This window comes from Somniosus microcephalus, chromosome 11, assembly GCF_052327205.1.
Source record: "Somniosus microcephalus isolate GS21.2 chromosome 11, FLI_Smic_1.0, whole genome shotgun sequence".
Lineage (NCBI taxonomy): Eukaryota > Metazoa > Chordata > Chondrichthyes > Squaliformes > Somniosidae > Somniosus > Somniosus microcephalus.
In genome coordinates, this window is record NC_140997.1 from 174,535,911 (window position 1) to 174,555,286 (window position 19,376).

The 19,376-nt window shown below is 46.4% G+C and overlaps 1 protein-coding gene and 1 pseudogene across 7 annotated transcripts in view; one reads left to right on the forward strand and one right to left on the reverse strand.

Moving 5' to 3' along the window:
- foxp1b (forkhead box P1b) overlaps positions 1-19,376 on the forward strand; it is a 581,092-nt gene that overhangs the window by 198,662 nt on the left and 363,054 nt on the right. The window lies entirely within an intron of this gene.
- Positions 15,722-19,376, reverse strand: part of LOC147110994 (uncharacterized) — an 81,144-nt pseudogene continuing 77,489 nt past the window's right edge.

Sequence of the window (19,376 nt, forward strand, 5' to 3'; positions counted from 1 at the left end):
TTAAGTAGCGCCCCCCGAGTCCGAGAAGGGCCTGGGAACGCTCCATCCAACTGTCACTAATAGCGTCAGGCGGAAAGGTTGCAGGCGCCACCGAATATCCGGTCCGGGGTGCCAAAAAGGCGTTGCACACTGAAATGACGTCATGATCTGCCTGTGCCCGCGGGCGCACGCAAAGAGTTAGCGCCGGCGCTAAAAGAATACTCAATATGGGAGGTGGCGCTATATTCACTGCGCCCGCCCGAAAATTGGGTAACGCCCCAATTCTCGGGCTCTTTAGGCGCTAATGGCTGCCACTACCAACCGAATTTCTAGGCCAGAGTATTTACTAACATCTGTTAGATGATGAACAGGCTGGGGCGCTTTATTCTAGGAAAGAAAAGACTGAGGGGTGACCTGATAGAGGTCTTTAACATTATGAAAAGGTTTGATAGGATAGATGTAGAAAAGATGGCCTAGAAATTGAGTTTGCGCTGCGCCGGGGCTTAACGCCGGAAATTTAGCGCCGGTGCTAAGTCGCGCTGTGCGCGCCAAAAATTCAGTAGCGCCACGCCCAAACGGCTGCCGACGCTACTGAAGGCTGTTTGCGCCTGAAAGCTGGCGCTACGCGCCGCATTGCGGTGCTATTCCGGCGCTGCGGCGCCCGATGCGGTGCGGCAGGCTCGGGAAGTGCAGGCCTCCTCCTTCAGTTAAGGAGGAGCTGCCTGCACCCGCCCGCTGGCCGGTTAATTCGCCACAAAAATGAGCCCGGCACCTCGGGGAAGTGCCGGGCTCGCAGCCGAGAAGCATCTGTTCCGTGGGGGAGTCCGGGGAGGGAGGTGCGGGCAGGCGGCCGGCAGGAAAGCGGCCGGCCGCCGCTCCACCTTTATGCGCCGGCGCAAAGTCGTGTAAGACTCTGTTGCCAGAGTCTTAGTTGCGGCTGCCACGGGCGAGGCGGCCGCAACTGAATTTCGGCGCTGGGGCCCGTCACCACGGCAACCGGGACGCTGCGCACACCGATGACGTAATCGGTGCCGGCGCAGCGCTACCGGTGTAACGCCGATGTTGGGCCCTAGTCAATTTCAAAACCGGCTGTAAGTCCAGCGCAATGCCCTCTAGCGCCGCAAAATGGGCGCTAAGCCCACTCAATTTCTAGGCCAATTTCTAGGCCAATGTTTCCACTTGCTGGTGCAATTTCTTTACCCAGCCCAGAGAGTAGTTACGATGTGGAATTTGCTACCACAAGGAGTAGTTGAGGTAAATAGCATAGATGAATTTAAGGGGAAGCTAGATAAGCAGACGTGGGAGAAGGGAATCAAAGGTTATATTGATGGGGTTAGATGAAGAAGGTTGGGAGGAGGCTCATGTAGAGTATAAACACCAGCATGGACCTGTTGGGCCGAAAGGCCTGTTTCTGTGCTGTAAATAGTTTGTAATACTTTGTGATTAATTGACATTTACAATTTGACACTTATTTCCTTTACTTCTACCAATATGGCTGCTGGCTAAGACATCAGAGGTTCAAACAGTTAAGCCTGCTCACAGTGATACTCAATGGCCAGAATCTGCAAACACATGCAAACTTGTGTTATGTAAGAACTGTTGTTTTTGCAGCTAACGTTACATGACATTTTACATTGAAAAACTCTCAGCACCACCTACAGGTACTGTGGTTAGCTGCTGATCGTTTTAAAATAGGTTTTGCCATAGACAGAGCCTGACAGAGGAATTTTCAATGCAGATTGGCAGATTCCTATAGTTAGAGGACAGAATAGTTTGTGCTCATCAGAAATATTAGCGAGGTATAGCAATGGTAGCGGTGGGCATTTTAAACCCGTTTCCCCCTTAGGACAGAATGCTTCTAATGGCACCTTAACTGACAATTGACTTCAATTGTTCCCAAATGTGGCAGGTGGACTCAGATGACAGGTAGCCCTAGGACTTGAACCCCTAACCATCTGGTTAGGATACAGGCCTCAGCTGTCTGAACAATTGTATTACTTGAGCAGCCTCTTTCTAGAGACATCAGTTGAATAGATTTTACAAACTGCTACCTTCATTAACTTGTTCAATGGCAAATTAATAAAAAAAAGTTTGTTTCATAAAATCCTGGAGCCCCTCACCAAAATACTAGCTTCGATATCGCACATGGAAAGGCACAGTCGAAGAAATGCTCCTGCTTATCATTTGTTCATCATGGTAGAATTTGTCACTCATATTTGAAAATTCAGTGTTTATATTGGCCCAGAAATTAGGTTCGGGGGCTTGCCTCGCGTGCAAGCCCCCGATGTGCACTTACCCGGCGCGCCGACACTGAAGCCTGGGCCTGCTTGGAATTCCTGTCACTGGCCCGGTTCAGCTGTTGGCGCACTGTGCTTGCCTGATCCAGCGGCGTAGTTAGTTCGATGTGCCGGCTGGGATCAGGTGAGCACTGGGCAGCCAATCGGGGGAGGGAAAACTTCATTCATGAGTTTGATAGTAAGAACTGTCAAACTCATGAAAACTACGGGCGCCCAAAACACTACTTAAATTTTAAATAATTTTTTTTAAAACATCCCATTAATTAAATGAACTATAAATAACTTTAAAAAACTATTTTAAACAATTAATCAAATTATTGAAAAAAATAATTTTTTTAAAAATCGTGTCTAAAAATACACTTACCTTACTGTAAAGTCCTTAAAAACAATAAAGCTGTGGAAAAAATGTTATCATTTTAAATAATAGACCACTTACCTTAAAGAATCAAGTCCTTATGTCTCCTTTTTACATTTCTAAAAAGTTGAGGCCCTTACACACGGGCAAACCTGTAAAAATGAAGGAAGTTCAATGCGTGCACGCAGAGTCCTGCGCGCACGCGTTGGACCTCTGAACCCCTTGGAGGAAATGCCGGTTTCCCGCGCATGCGCTGTGCATGCAAGAAACCGGCACTTCCATCGGGTCCACGCGTGAGTACCCCGACCTTACTCACGCGTTGGGACCCGAAGTACTGGGCCATTGTCACAATGATCCAAACTTACATACTTCTGTGATTTTGCATTTTAAATGCTCATCCTTGGATTGAGAAGTTTGTCATTAAAGAATAATGGTCTCACAAATCATTCAAGATGCTTTTATTTTGGAGAACACTAGAACACTCTGTTAGAATCTTTGAACACCACAATGATCTATTTTCTTTTTAGCATTATTGCAATGCCCCCAAATGCCAGCTGTTAGGAAGTAGTATTTATTTTATTTTCCTCATTTTATCAGTCTCCAATATAAATGGACACGATACAAAACTCCATATTGTACCACTGCTATAACATAAAATAAATGGCAAATTCCCCCCTTGTAAAATAATCTTCCAATTTAAAAAAATTTAATCTTTCACATAGTATTACACATTTTGCACCAGTACATATATGTCACACAGCAGAGATTAATGCACAGATACATTTTGGATGTGCAAAATGGCAGTTTTGTGTTATTTTATTACCCAGATGGATGTAACTTGCTCCAATGCTTTTGTGTGTCTGACAACCCTAGTTGTAATTGGGATTGGAATCTACACTAATGAAAGCTGCACCCCAATAACTCAGTAAAATAAGTTCAGAACATGGCACCATTTTTAAACATCTAGGCCTAGAAATTCAGTTGTTAGCGCCAGCCACTAGCGCCTTAGGAGGAGGAGAAGTGGGGTGCTAAGCGGCTAGCGCCCGGGCGCGGCGCGATCTGCGCCTCTCGCGAACTTCACTCAAGATTTAGCGGCGGCGCTAAACCGCAGAGCCCGCTCAGCTGCGCGCGCAGATCGTGACGTCATTTCATGGTGCAACGCCCTTGGTGCGCCCCGAACCGGAACTTCAGTGGCGCCGCCCTTCTTTGCGCCTGGCACCCCCAGCGACTGGTAGAGGGGAACAGTTCCCAGTCACTGCGGGGCGCAGGGGGCGCTATTTAAAGGGGACTCCTCTTGCATTATAAGTGGCAGCCATTTTGTGCCAATCCTTCTGAGTGAGAGACGGATATTCGGAGAGAGACAAAGGCAGAGAGCTTTCTGCTTTGACTCAGCGCTCGCACAGGTACTTCTGACTTCAGGCCAGAGCTTTGCACTTGGATTTCACTTTCAGTGCCATAGCCTTGAGTCGCCACATATAATGGGGGCTGCAATGGGTGAAAACGTTGGCTTTCTGCATTGCATTCAAAGGGATCAGAGACGCCGTGAGAGAGTGCCAGTCATGGCCAGATGGAGAAGGGCCAACAGGCGTCGGCACAGGAGGCCTTACCCACCCAGGGTATACTGCCAGCAGTTCTCATATCTGAACATGTCTGAGGAGCAGTGTGTTCGGAGGCTGCGATTCAGAAGGGAGGTGGTCACTGAGATCTGCCACCTGCTTCGCAGAGATCTGCAGCCACAGCTGAGGAGCAGGACGTCTCTGTCAGTGGCAGTGAGGGTGACGGTGGCTCTCAACTTCTATGCCACCGGCTCCTTCGAATCCGCTACTGGGGACATTGCCAGCATCTCCCAGTTCGCGGTACATTGCTTCATCCGCCAGGTGAACAATGCCCTTTTCAGAAGGAGACGTCAGTACATCTCCTTCCCCATGACCCTGGACAAGCAACAAGAGCGTGCAATGGGATTTGGAAGAATAGCGGGCTTCCCCATGGTCCAGGGCATAGAACTGATGAACCAGCAATGGTCAGGCCTTGCTTCAGGGCTGCAGTGTGCAGGGCATGGCAGCCAAACAAGTCGACCCTCCCCCTTTAAGAGCTGACCGACGCCAGCGTGTCTGCCTTCATTCAGAAACTCGCCGCACCTGCGCTGCGCCCGCCCTCAGTGTTAGCGCCTCGGCACACTGGCTTAGCGCCTTATGATAGTCGTGCATCGCCTGCTTTAGCGCAGCAGCAACCTCTTGGGGCGATGCAACTCAATGTCGGCGAAGGTGGCGCTAAGTTGCGCCGAGCGCTAAATTTAGTGAATGCCCGGCTGTAGTGCCCCAAACGTGGCTATACTGAATTTCTAGGCCCTAATTTTAGCAGCAGTGGGAATCATAGCAGCAGAAAAAGAAAATTACTCTGAATTAGATTTATTGTTGCTGAAATGCTTGAAAGAGTAAGTTCAAACAAGAGGTCTAGATTCATTGCTTGTGTCAGATACCCACAGAATAAAAGCATGGACAGAAATGCTTAGAAAGGAGTAAAAAATGGAACAACCTAAAATGAAGAGGCAGAGAAAGTTGTCCAAAACTGGTAAGGGAAGGGAAGGCACATTCCTATTAATTTTGGAGGAAAAAAACAGATTTTTCCATTCTGTTGGTAGCCCATGTTTTACTTGTCTATTTCTTTATATCATCAAAGCGATGTTAGAGGTTGTGATTTGGATTTTCCTGCACCCGTTGGAGAAATGGCAAGGCAGGATTTTCACCTTCCCATATGATTCCCTCCAACTTCTGACCGCATTTTGTATAGGGGCTAATTTAGTATTCTAGGTGGGGTTAGAGCAGGAATCCTGCTCCTGACTGGTTCTCTGCTGTTGGGAGGGAAGGAAGGAAAACAGGTCTTGTTGCAGCAGTTCAAAGACTGCCGGAGTTTTAAAATCTTGAAGCACTGCAGATTGATTATAAGGAGAGCGGGAGGGAAGGAGATAGAAAAAAAAGTACAGAGTGATGGGGGATTGAGGGGTAGGATGAGGGGGTGGACCAGGAGTGGGAGGAAGAAACAAAGAACACAGTGATGGTCTCACTCAGAGACAGGACAATCCATGAGGTTTTTGAACTTGGTGTTGACAGTGACAAAGGAGTTTGAGGAGGGGGTTCATTGTGCACAAAAGGAGGCATAGATAGTCCTAGCCTTCTAGGATAATCTTGGAGTAATGAGAGGAGAAAGAGACACATTAGTATTTAACATAGCTGAGACAGAGTGGGGTGGATGACTAAATTAGATGTGTACCAAATGCTCTCTAGTTTGTGGCCCTTGGAATTAAGGTAGCAAAGATGAGAGCAGTACCAGGGGAAATGGCAGAGGTGGGAGATAGTGCGTGACGGTGGAAATGAGGCTGTTGAATTCAGAAATGAGGGAGCTGTTGAGCTGTCATGAAAGGTGAAGGGACAAAGAGAAGAGATTCAGGCCTAGAAATTGAGTTTTGACGCAGCCAGGGCTTTAGCGCCGGAAGTTAGTGCCGGCGCTAAGTCCCCCTGCGCGCGCCAAAAATTCAGTAGCGCCGCGCCCAAACGGCTGCCGGCGTTACTGGAGGGTTTCAGCGCCTCCCAATGGGCGCTAACTGCCCCATTGCGGCGCTGTTCCGGCGCTGCGGCACCCGATGCGGTGCGGCAGGCTGGGGACGTGCAGGCCTCCTCCTCCCGTTAAGGAGGAGCTGCCTGCACCCGGCCGCGGCCCGCGCAAATCAGCTTAAAAATGAGCCCGGCACCTCGGACAAGTGCCGGGCTTGCATCTGTTCCGGGGGGGGGGGGGGGGGGGGGGGGAGAAGTCCGGGGAGGGAGCTGCGGGCAGGCGGCCGGCGGGAAAGTGGCCGGCCGCCGCGGGGCCTTTAATGCGCCGGCGCAAACTGGAGTAAGGCACCTCTGACAGAACGTTACTTGCGGCTGCCACGGGCGAGGCGGCCGCAACTCAATTTCGGAGTTCGGGCGGGTTACCACGGCAACCGGGACGCTGCGCACACCGATGACGTCATCGGTGCCGGCGCAGCGCTACCGGTGCAACGCCGATTTAGGGCCCCAGGGAATTTTTAAACTGGCCACAACTCTGGCGCTAGTCCCTCTAGCGCCTCAAAAGCGGCGCTAAGGCAACTGGATTTCTAGGCCTCAGAGTTTGAGGGTGAATTTGTGAGGGAGCTGGGGCGAGTTTTTGCAATTGTGGAGTGTAAGGGTAGTGGGATTGGAAGAAGGCAGAGAGATTTGGTAAGAGTGTCAAGGAGGTGGTCAGAGATAGCCTTGATAATTGAAAATTTGCAGGTAGAGAGACTGCTTGAGATGGCAAGATCAGTGGGATGGAGGTGTGGCTGAGGCTAAAGTAGGAGAGAAATTAATAGATTTTGATGTTAAGTCACCATGGGGCTTGACTAGTGATAGATAAAGGGGATTGTAAATGAGAGGCAGGAAGAAGGGAAAAAGTCATGCTGCCTGAAAGAAGAGAAGGTGCCAGCGGCACAAGGAGAGAGGCTAAGATGGAACTTGGCAATAAGTGCTATGATAATGCCATGGTGGCTTGGACGGAGTGTGTGCTGCAATGTGGAGCCAGGCAGGGAGACCTTGCTGAGGGGGAAAGAGCCATCGCTATGCACCATGTTACTGTCAAGACCACAATGGCTATATGTTCATCCATGATGAGGTTGTGGTTGGCGAGGACTCTGTCCACAACAGTGCAAGGTGTATTGCTGTAGTCCAACATTACTTAAGTAGAGTCTGCCCTAGATTTTGTTGATTGGATTGCTCATTTTATTTTTCCATCACTCTAGTTACCCTGGGAATGTTGATATCCTAGCAATGAAGTAATATGCTTGAAATTCAACTCTTTGGTGAACTTCTTGAAATCTTCAGACATAAACAGTGGACCATTATTTGAAAAACAGGTATCAAGTATTGCATATCGTGCAAATCAACCGTTGAGTTTTATTATTATATATACTCTTTGCTATAGTGTCATCCAAGTGGTTAGTTTCCCACTAATTTGTAATCAACGACAATCAGATTATTATCATTATAATCAAAAACAAATCAATTCCAACCTTTAACCTTGGACAATCTAGCTATTTTATGAGGTATCAGCATCTCATTCTGCTGTCTATTTTCAATTGTTTGGTAGACATCACGGCCCCGATTTTCTGGCAGCCGTCGGGCGGCTTTTCATGCGGCCGAGGACTGAAAATCGCCGAAAAAGTGGGCCGCTGGCGGGACTGGCCGTCGGAATACTAATTACCACTTATTTCCATGTTTAAGCCGATTTTATGGGGCCGTTGCGATTTTGTGGGGTTCCCCACGCTAAACATGCCTGCGGGGAACCCCGCTGATGAAACCTGGCATGAAGCTTGCCGGCTTGCTTGCTCTCAGCTGCAGGTCATTCGGGAAAGCTGCGATTTAAAGGGACAGCATTTGTTTGGTGAAGGACCTTGTTGTTGCAGGCTTGGGGCTACTTCTCCAAGGCTTAGGCACAGCTGTGGAAGGTTGGAGCCTCACACACTCTCCAATGCGATCTCCTGGGAAGCCCCTCTCGCCACCCTCACTCAGCGCTTCCTCAGCGGAGGCATCTATGAGAAGCATGGACGCCTTTTTTTCCTTCCCTTCTTGCCATTAGAGGATCTCCAGCAGCAGAGGCGGCAGCAGCAGAACCAGGAACAGCAGGATGAGCACCAGGAGCACCAGGCTGCTGCTCACTCACCTGAAGCTGCACAGGCCAGAAGGGGCCAGCGCTTGGAAGTGGCTTGAGAGCACCTTGCTGCGCTTTAGGGGGCCATGGGGATCCGTTTCTGCACTGGCAGTCCTACTCAGAAGGACTTCCATGAAGGTCTGGTTTCTCTGTTCAATAGATGGCCAATGCTTCTCAAGAGATGTCATTCTCTTATGAGCACTCACCATGTTTTCCATACCCTGGCGAGTTATCTCCTCCATGGAGGTTGCCAACCTTTCCATGGTGATGTGTTCATGTGCCAATGACTCCACAAAGGCTCTGCTCATGGTCGCTATGGACTCCTCCATTCGCTCCACACTCGCAGCGACCCTGGAGACAAAACCTACCAGAGACTCCTGCATCTGTGCATGGAGATCCATCACCTCTTCTCTTGCGGATAGACCCAGAGGCAGAGGGTCGACATGCAGCGCAGCTGAGCTGAGCTGGCAGAGTCCTGCGCTGGCAGAGTCCTGCGCCCTCCGACGAGGACTCTCCACTGCTGTCCCTGTCTCCAGAATCTGCTGAGGCTCACTTGTGAGCTGTGAAGCACCAGGTGACAATACTACTCTATGTCCCGAAGGTCCCCCCGAGGTGTGAGTGTCTGCCCTGGTGCTGGGTGCGCTTACTTCTGCTGACGCTGCACCCTCAGAGGTTGGAGCTTCCTCTGAGGAGTCTGGCTGCACAGCCTCTTCCTCCTCCACAGTGGGGACGGGGGCTCTGGATGGTCCTGTGGGGGAGTAGAGGAAGGAGTTAGAGATGTGATGCCAAGGTTACATGCACATTTGAGTTGACATCTGCTGACACCTGCATTCATGCAGCCTTGGTCTCAGTGGGAGGCCTCTTCCTGCCTGACCTAGTGAAGAGGACCTCCCTGTGGGCCCTAACCCCATCCAATAATGCCTGCAGTGAAGCTTCGTCGAATTTAGAGGCAGCTCGGGGTCTGGCACTGGCCACAGCTGCTGCAGGCTTCTCTGCCATCCTGTATGGTTCGTTTGGAAGCCTTCAGAGGATGCAGTGCTTGCTATGGACCTTGAAAGCACCACGAATGATGACATCATATTGTGGGGCTTTCTGACTAGAAATGAACAATTAGCAAGGCTGCCCATATGCTGGGAATTAATTGGCCACTTGAGGGAAAATTGCGTGGAGCTGGCTGACACATTTTTTTGTGTGTCAGAGCCCCACATTCGGGGGAATCCGACCATTTCCCACACAAACCACAAAATCGGGCCCCACATTTTTCACTATAATCCTTCAGTTTTGCATTCAGCCTTGGCTAAAAGACACAGTCGGATGAATGGATGCACTACATTATGTCCTTTCTCAATGTTTTCAGGATGACTGCTCACTCGTCCCTAAGTAGGATGTCATTCTGAATATTGCTTTCATCTCTAAAATCAAAGATTAGAAAGACTGGAGATAGAATCTCTGCCTTGCTCTGTGGTGAATGATTCAAGATAAGTTCAGATTTGCCAGGTATTCAGTTGTATACAGTTCTGGTACAGAACAGATAGAAAAGTGGGTAACTAGAATGATTCAGAGATAGAGGGATTGGATTATGTTGAGTGAATATGTACATTGGGCATGTACTCACTGGAAAAGAGATGGTTAAAAGGTGATCTGAGTGCTGTTTTTAACTTTCTAACAGGACTTGATAATGATAAGCATGATAAGTTGTTTCACCTTGTCCAAAACAGTGGCACCAGAATACATGCCCTGCACTTCAAGGGGGGTAAATTCAAAACTAATCTGTGACGTTATTTCAGTGAGCGAGTGGTAAATCTATGGAACGGGCTCTCTAGGGAGCCGATGGAATCAGATAGTGTTAATTCATTCTAATGCAAATTAGATATATTTCTTTCAGAAAGTAATATTTTGAGCTACAGTATATGTGTAATTTGAGACATGACATATGGTAAGCGTAGCATACTTAGGAAGAACAGCTAACTTGGACATATGATTTCAAAAGCTTTTCATAACTGAGGGGTGCTCCGTGTCTGGGTCTGTTGTAGACTAACTGATAGAAATTTATTGCAAACAACTCCATTTTGTTGTACCATGCGACTACCAGGATGGTAAAAGGCAAACTAGATGAACCGTGGTCTTTTATCGTCTAGTAGTTCCTATATTCCTGTGTTTATCTCTTGCATTATATGACTTAATACCTCAAACTGTAGCTTTGCAATAGGCAAATCCTCTATCATATTCACTTTTAATCTCTCTTCCTGTAGCTCCTCCTTGGAACTATAGGGTAAATACACTCTACTTAAGACATCAGCAAGCTGCATCTGTTTTCCTGGCTGATAAGACAATCCATAAACCAGATATATTATCCCTTATAGCCTTTTTGAAATATTACAAAGTGTTTTTTTTGCACTATAACTTCTAAGAGCTTATACTCTGCCTATACAGTCACTGATCTACCATAAGTTTATTGATGGAATTGCTCGAGTGCACATATTACTGCTAATATCTTTTCAATCTGCCGTACTGCGTCTTTGCATCTGTAAGTATTCTGCTTGCTTTTGGAATTGGCGGTTTCAGCTGCATAAGTGCTGTTTCTGTGGCATCTGCTTGCTGCAGATTTTACTATTTCTGTACTAGTTAAGCTATCTTAACTTAATCAATTACATGGCCATAATCATTTGATCTTGGCTGTGTAACCAACAGTATGTTGCATCCTTAATTTGTCAATATTCTCAGTAGCACTTCACTGATTTCCCAAATATGAGTGAAATAAATAACAAACCCAATGAAACTTTGAATTCCTGTGACATTTGTGGACTTTAATACTGTATCTCCAAAACGTCTGTGACCTTATCCAGACCCAGTTTCAAACTTTGATTACACTGAGATGCACATAACTTTTTGGAGCCTTAGTTGAGCTTTATCTTTGTTTAAGTTTAACGTTTCACATATGGCATTTTTCAGTGAGGACTCTTGAGATTTTTGTCGTGGTCACTGGCTTCTTCAACTGTTACTTTCATCACGCATCAGTATGTTATCTACTTTTACCTGGTAGTCCCTCTATTGCTTGATGTTACCTACGCAACACTTCAGAAGTAATTGCCTGTGAAACACTTTGAACAACCTAAGTGTATAAATGCAAGTTATTTTTACCCTCCTTCTCTAATCTATGACCATGACACTTATTAGCCTATTTAGCTTTAAAGTAGTACTCTGAACTTATCTAAGCCATTTAATATTGTATACAATTCACTGAGTTCCCCACCCCTTTACCTATCTTCCCTCAGACTACAGCCATTGAGCTTTTTAAACTTTTTCTTACACTTGGAATCATTCTTGTTGTTCTTCGGTGCACCTTTTCCAATGTTTGCACATTTAGTAGTGTGGCAACCAGAACTACACAGTGCTTCAATTATTTTGTTGCAAAGGTTTTCTGCGCTTCCTGCACAGCTGACCATATGTGGGACCTTTTGCTTTTTGCTGTTATGGGTTCTGCCCACAGTACTTATGCTCCATATTGATACTGGCAGCTGTTGCTGTGCTAACATCTTGGACAGTTGCATTTTGTTTGGCTACAGCCTCACTTTCTGCTTTAAAGTATGAACTGTGCCTGAGCTCTCTATGCTTCTACTGCATTCTTTAAAGAGCTCTGTAGCTCGGGACATAATTTGCTAAATCTAAGGGAGTGATTTTCACCGAATACTTTACGCGCTAAGAGGTAAAGAGATGGCCAAGATTGGGTCTTAAGTTAAAACTCCAGTTTAACCCATGTTTAGCGCAGGACGCTAACTTGGTAACGGAGTTGAAGGCAGTGCTAGGAACGGCTGAGCAGAAATTTTCTCCAATTAAATATTGAGAAGACCGAAGCCATTGTTTTCGGTCCCCGCCACAAACTCCGTTCCCTAGCCACTGACTCCATCCCTCTCCCTCACATCTGACTGAGGCTGAACCACACTGTTCGCAAACTTAGTGTCATATTTGACCCTGAAATGAGCTTCCGACCACATATCCACTGCATAACTAAGACCGCCTATTTTCACCTCTGTAACATCGCCCGTCTCCGCCCTTGCCTCAGCTCATCCACTGCTGAAACTCTCATCCATGCCTTTGTTACCTCTAGACTTGACTATTCCAATGCACTCCCGGCTGGCCTTCCACATTCTACCCTACGTGAACTTGAGGTCATCGAAAACTCGGCTGCCCATGTCGTAACTCGCACCAAGTCCCGCTCACCCATCACCCTTGTGCTTGCTGACCTACATTGTCTCCCGGTTAAGCAACGCCTCGATCTCAAAATTCTCATTCTTGTTTTCAAATCCCCCCATGGCCTCGCCCCTCCCTATCTCTGTAATCTCCTTCAGCCCCACAACCACCCAAGATATCTGCGCTCCTCTAATTCTGCCCTCTTGAGCATCCCTGATCATAATCGCTCAACCATTGGTGACCATGCCTTCTGTTGCCTAGGCCCTAAGCTCTGGAATTCCCTGCCTAAACTCTACGGCCTAGAAATTGAGTTGCCTTAGCGCCGCTTTTGCGTCGCTAGAGGGCCTAGCGCTGCAATTGGCGCCGGCGCCGAAATTGCCTGGGGCCCTTCCGCCGCGCTAGACCGGTAGCGCTGCGCCGGCACCGATGACGTCATCGGTGTGCGCAGCGTCCTGGTTGCCATGGCGACGGGCCCCAGCGCCGAAATTCAGTTGCGGCCGCCTCGCCCGTGGCAGCCGCAACTAAGACTCTGGCAACAGAGTCTTACCTGACTTTGCGCCGGCGCATTAAAGGCCCCGCGGCGGCCGGCCGCTTTCCCGCCGGCCGCCTGGCCGCAGCTCCCTCCCCGGACTTCCCCCCGCCCCCCCCCCCCGGAACAGAAGCAAGCCCGGCACTTGTCCGAGGTGCCGGGCTCATTTTTAGAACGATTTTCGCGGGCCGCGGCCGGGTGCAGGCAGCTCCTCCTTAAGGGAAGGAGGAGGCCTGCACTTCCCGAACCTGCCGCACCGCAGCGGGCGCCGCAGCGCCGGAATAGCGCCGATATTCAGCACGTAGCGCCAGTTTTCAGGCGCAAACACCTCTCAGCAGCGCCGGCAGCCGTTTGGGCGCAGAATTATTGAATTTTGGGCCCGACCAGCGCGACTTAGCTCCGGCACTAACTTCCGGCGCTAAAGCCCTGGCTGCGCCAAAACTCAATTTCTAGGCCTACCTCTCTACCTCTCTTTCCTCCTTTAAGTTGCTCCTTAAAACCTACCTCTTTGACCAAGCTTTTGGTCACCTGCCCTAATTTCTCCTTATGTGGCTCGGTGTCAAATTTTTGTGTCTTATAATACTCATATGAAGTCTTGGGACATTTTACTATGTTAAAGACGCTATATAAATGCAAGTTGTTGTTGATACTCACCGTTTAAAGGGATACTCACCATTTCACGGTCATTGCTGCTGGAGCTGTGAAGAGGACCTCTGAAACACATCGGGGGACTTTCTGGGACACTTTGTGAAGACTTCGCCAACACTTGTGCAACATTTTCTGGAAATTCTTTGAGGACTTCACCTAAAAAGAGTAAGTGCTGTGCTACTCCACCTTATTAGACCCCTTATAGGAGTCACGAGGAGAAAGGGGGTGCTTGGTCGTGGGCATCTTGCTAGGGGTCCCCCTTGGTCTGGATGAGGAATGGGAGGAGGACTTGAGGCCAGGCAGAGCAGCACCAGCTGCTCCAGAAGAGAGGGACAGGAGGGCGAGGTGGCACCCTTCCCTCCTGCGGGTACAGGACGTCCTTCCTCTACCAGGATCTTCAGTTCCACATCCGAGAACCTGTGCGCCCTCTCCCTCGATCCCTGAGCTGTCCTGCAATGTGTCGCTGTGTGCCAGCCAGAGCACTCCACACCTTCAGTGGAAGTGGGTGCGAGTGGCCCACATATACAGCTCCACGAAAACTGCTGGTTAGCCCCTCCAGGCAAGTTCAAATTATAGTAATCACCAATTAGGACTAAAATTGTGTGCTAAATCCGGACTTTCAAACAGGCTAGTCTTATTAGCACTGCACCCATTTAGTACCTGTTTTCACCCTTTGGCCAAAATAACCCCCTAAGTGTTTTGCTAAGAAATCTCTTCTTCAAGCATGAATCTCTAATTCCACATAGGATCTGATCATGATTAAAGATTGACATAATTTCCCAAAATTGCAGGTAGCTGCTAAAATTCCCAGTTAATTGACATTTCTTCAGTTGCTGTATCGCCTCATGTTGCAGGTAAAAAGTTAATAGCTTTCAACTGTCTTCTGTTTCTTAAGATCACAGTGTATATTAAATGTTTGTACTACCTTTGCTCTAACAAAGTGCAGTTCTCTGCCATAAATGTCTATAAAAACATTTTAACTTCAATTTTCTCATCTCTGTCAGTCTTTGCAAGTTTCATATACAACTGCTGTTCTTTCCAGTGCTTTCAGACCGTAGTTCTTTGCCTTGATTTCTAACTGTTCTGGTTGTTAAAACTGCTCAAAAGCTGTAGGCTTCTGGTACTTTATAACTTATCAATATTGCATACCGCATCTTTCTTAGTTGTACCAAACCTCTGTAGTGTTTAGTAGTTAATAAATTAGTTCTGCGCAATGTCCGTTATTTTATACAGTTTAGAGGCAGCAGAAGGCACAGTTCTTTTTTATCTCTCTTGAGTTTTCTTCTTTGTGTAAAATCACTATACTCCACACCATCTTTTACCGGTCTGGTTTTTTTATATCACCAAAGAGGAGTCAGCACCGGTGCATGGAATTTCCTCCAACTGTGTTTTCCAGCTAGAAGTACAGTTGGGCCAGGACTTCAACCTGCCAGTTTGACGCTCAGTAACTCTGTCCCGTTTTCAAGGGAGGAACTCATTTAATGTCCAGAACAGGCTCCCAGGCTGACTGCCATTAAGAGGGAGGGAAATGCTTTGCAGTTGCGTAAAGGCGTAGGCATCAATGTTCCCCCTAAGGTGTGTAATCTCAAAGGTCCTGCGCAGGCCACTCACCAGCTTTTACATTGTAAATACCGCACATGCGCAGAACTTTCAAGGGACCGCATATTAAAAGAAACAGGCCGCGCAGAACAAAGCACAGCTTACACGGAACATTGGTAGGCATCTTTTGAAAAATGTAGTTGGAAGAAAATCCATGCTATAGCTTCTGACTCTTCGATAATATAAAGAAGCAGAGAGGAAAAACATGGTGTAAGAAACGTAATGGCTTTGCACAGTCAAAGAAGAAAAAGCTGAAAGTGGTAAAATTGCAAATTAATAGGGTCTGGTTGAATTAAACAGAAAAAGTAAGTTAATGGAAGCTTGAAAACTGTGACTTTTTTTGTCTGCGCACTATGGAAATATTGAAAATTGCAAAGAACTAATTTATAAACCACTAACCACCACAGACGTTTGGTACAATTAAGAAAGTTCTACCTCCTCTTCCTCCTCATTCACAATATATTCCTGCTGCTGAGCCTGAGGGTGTTGTCCTTCTTCCTCTTCATTGTCTGCAGAGGGAAGAATTAATCCTTTGCAAATAGAAAAATTGTGCAGCATGCAGCATACCACTATGATTCTCAAAACCCATGTAGGAGCACAATACAATGGTCTCCAGACCTATCCAGACACCTGAAGTGGGACTTCAGTATCCCAGTGGTCTGCTCAATTAGGATTCTTGTTGCACAACTACTTAATTGTACCTATTCGCCTCTGCTTCTCTTCAGTGATGGAGTGGAGTCATCAACCATAGTTGCAGAGGGTATTCCTGAACAGATGCCTCTGACTAAATAATCCTGGGATAGTGAAGCATGAAAGCTTCCTGGATAGCATTTATTTACAAAACGAATAATGTGGTTGGCATCACACACCAGCTGGACCTTGAGTGAGAGTTGAGGTACTTCAGTGGGTGGTTATGTAGAGCCTTTATTGAAACATGGGTCAGATTGATGGCACCTTGGACCTGGGGGAATGTAGCGACTCTGTAAAAATTCATTGCACACGCTTTTTGGTTTACTAGGTCCATAGGAAACTAAGTGAATTGCTGTGTCCACCTGAATGGACTCCCTGCCATCTGCTTGATGTATTGGTGTACTGCAGACTGACTTATGTAGCTTGTGTTACTTGAAGCAACCTGGAAATATCTAGTGGCATAAAAATTGAAAGTAATTGGAACTTTTACAGCCACTAATGGGGCTATATGAAATGGGCTATATTCAGGGGCCAGTGGCTGTCATAACTAGGATATTGCTTCAGGTAGAGAATACAGCCATCTCAGACACTTGTCTTGTAGACAAATTCAGGAAAGACCACCTTGGTATATAACAACAAAATAAATCCAAAGGGGCTGCACAGAACCATAATCAGACAACAATGAACACTGAGCCAAAGAAAGAGATATTAGAAGTGGTAACAGAAAATTTGGTCAAAGTAGTGGGTTTTAAGAAGGGTCTCTAAGAAGGAGAGGTTTCAGGGGGGAATTCCAAAGCATAGGGGCTAGACAGCTGAAGGCATGGTTGCCAATGGTGAAGAGAAGGGAGGGGAGATGAACAAGAGGCCAGAGTCAGAGGAATTCTGTTTTTGGGTTGTTGTAGAGCTAGAGGATGTTACAGAGATAGTGAGTTGTGAGACCATGAATGGATTAGTCCTGACGATGATAATTTTAAGTTAGAGGTGTTGACTATAAACTGTCTAGCATGGTTATCTGCCTCTAGGAGCTAGGCGGCATTAATGGTACTGGATTAGCCTCGCCTTCATTCACTCCTCGTCCTGATTCTCATCATCCTCTTCCTCCCAGCAGAGGAACAAGGGAATTCTGAGTAGAAATTCCTTAGTTCTTGTATGTTTCAATATTTTTAAATTTGGTTCTAGAATGCGCCTGGTTTAATTTCCAGGAAATGCCTATAAAATACACAATATACTTGCAGCTGTTAAAGATCTAATAGTTATGGCTTCCACAATCTCCTTCTGTCTTTTGGACACCATTTTGAAATTGAAAATGTCTGGGCATAATGAACAGCTTGGCTACTATCTGACATGAAAGGGGTGGGAAAAAACATTTTACGGACATGGTTTTGGCAGAGGACTTTCCCATTCCAATTTCCTTTACGCTCTGCCATTGGCACCACTCGGTATTAGGCAGTAATTTAGAGGAAAATTCACCCCCGTGTCGGTATTTCCAAACAAGAACATTTTATTGTATGTAAGACTGTTTGTTGTTAGAAGTATTGCGCCCCATCTCTCATGATTCCTGGAGCTATATACATGTATCAGTACAGATAATTGCTTAGTTGTACCCCAGATGTTACCTTTCTAGAAATCTATAGCTAAGTGGCATCTAGATCACAAGATAATTATAGATGAGAGAAGTCATTTTGCCTATCTCAACTCAGCAATCTAGAATGATGCTAAAGTACCCACCATCATTGCAACATTTAATTGGTTCCTAAATTTTCTCAGGGTTTTTAATTCTGTTACTCTATTGGAAGTCTACACCAAACGTTGATCACTTATTATGTTCTAAATTTGCCTTGTAGGCTTTACTATTCCAATGCTCTCCTGGCCACCCTCCCATCTTCCACCCTCCATAAACTTGAACATCCAAAACTCTACTGCCCATATCCTAACTTGCATCAAATCCTGTTCATCCATTACCGCTGTGCTAGCTGACCTACATTGGCTCCCAGTTCGGCAATGCCTCAATTTTAAAATTCTCATCCTTGTTTTCAAATCTCTCTATCGCCCCATCCTATCTCTGTAACCTCTTCCAGTCCTACAACCATGCAAGATCACTACAACCATGCACTACTCCAATTCTTGCCTTTTGCGCATCCCCAATTTTAATCACTCAACCATTGGCGGCGGTGCCTTCCCTCCCTGAACCTCTCTACCTCTCTCTCCTTTAAGATGCTTCTTAAAACCTACTTCTTTGACCAAGTTTTTGGCCACCTGTCCTAATATCTCCTTATGTGGCTCAGTGTTTGATAACACTCCTGTGCAGCAAATTAGGACGTTTTATTATGTTAAAGGTGCTATGTAAATGTAAGTTGTTGTTGTTGTTGTACTAGTTTGAAACTGTGATCCCTTTGTTTTACTCTCACAGTTTAGAGTAAAGTAATTTTCCAGATTTCCATACCACTCTATAACCTTGTATATTTCCAAAGGATCTGCTCTCAAGCGTCTCCTTTCAAGGCTGAAGACTGAAGTTTCTCCAGTCTTTGCCATATCTCCAAGAAAAAACCTGCATTTATATAGTGCTTTTAATGAGCTTCCCAGACATCCCAAAGCAGTTCACAGCCAATTAGGTACCTTTGAAGTGGAGTCACTGTTGTAATGTAGGGATATGTGACAACCAATTAACAGCAGTAAATGACCAGGTGATCTCTTTTAGTGACGTTGGTTGATGGATAAATGTTGGCCAGAACACCTCCCCTGCCATTCTTCAAATAGTGCCATCAGATCTTTTACATCTACCTGACAGGGCCAATGGGGCCTTGGTTTAATGTCTTATCTATAAAATTACACTTCTGAAAGCATTTCCTCAGCACTGCACTGCAGTGCGGGCCTAGATCATGTGCTCAAATGTACAACTGGGGAGTCAAGGGACCCAAAGTGAAAAATAAATAAATGGCAAAAAAAAATTAATATGGCATATTGAAAAACATCATGATAGAAGTAAGGAGTAATATGAAAGGTTGAAGCAGCTTTAGTTATAGGCATAAGTGAAATTTGAGAGTAGGTAGTGCAGGCTTGAGAATGGAGAATACGAAGGAGGTTAATAACATGTCGGGGTTAAAAAAAAAAAGGGTGTAAGAGAGAAGATGAGATGTGACATAAGTGTGAAAAATATTAAGGAAAGAGGTTTAGAGGGACATGAGGGAGGTAGCAGTATCACATTATCAGATGTTGTATAACAGTGGCCAAAGTCCCTGACATTCTTCACGTATTCTACCCATATACTTAAATTACCTTAATTTGTGATTATATCTGCCTCTTTGGTCCCAATCTGGTGTTCCAGTGTTGAAGGTTGGATTATTTTAGGGTTGAGCATCCTGTGATCACATTTTATACTTCTAAG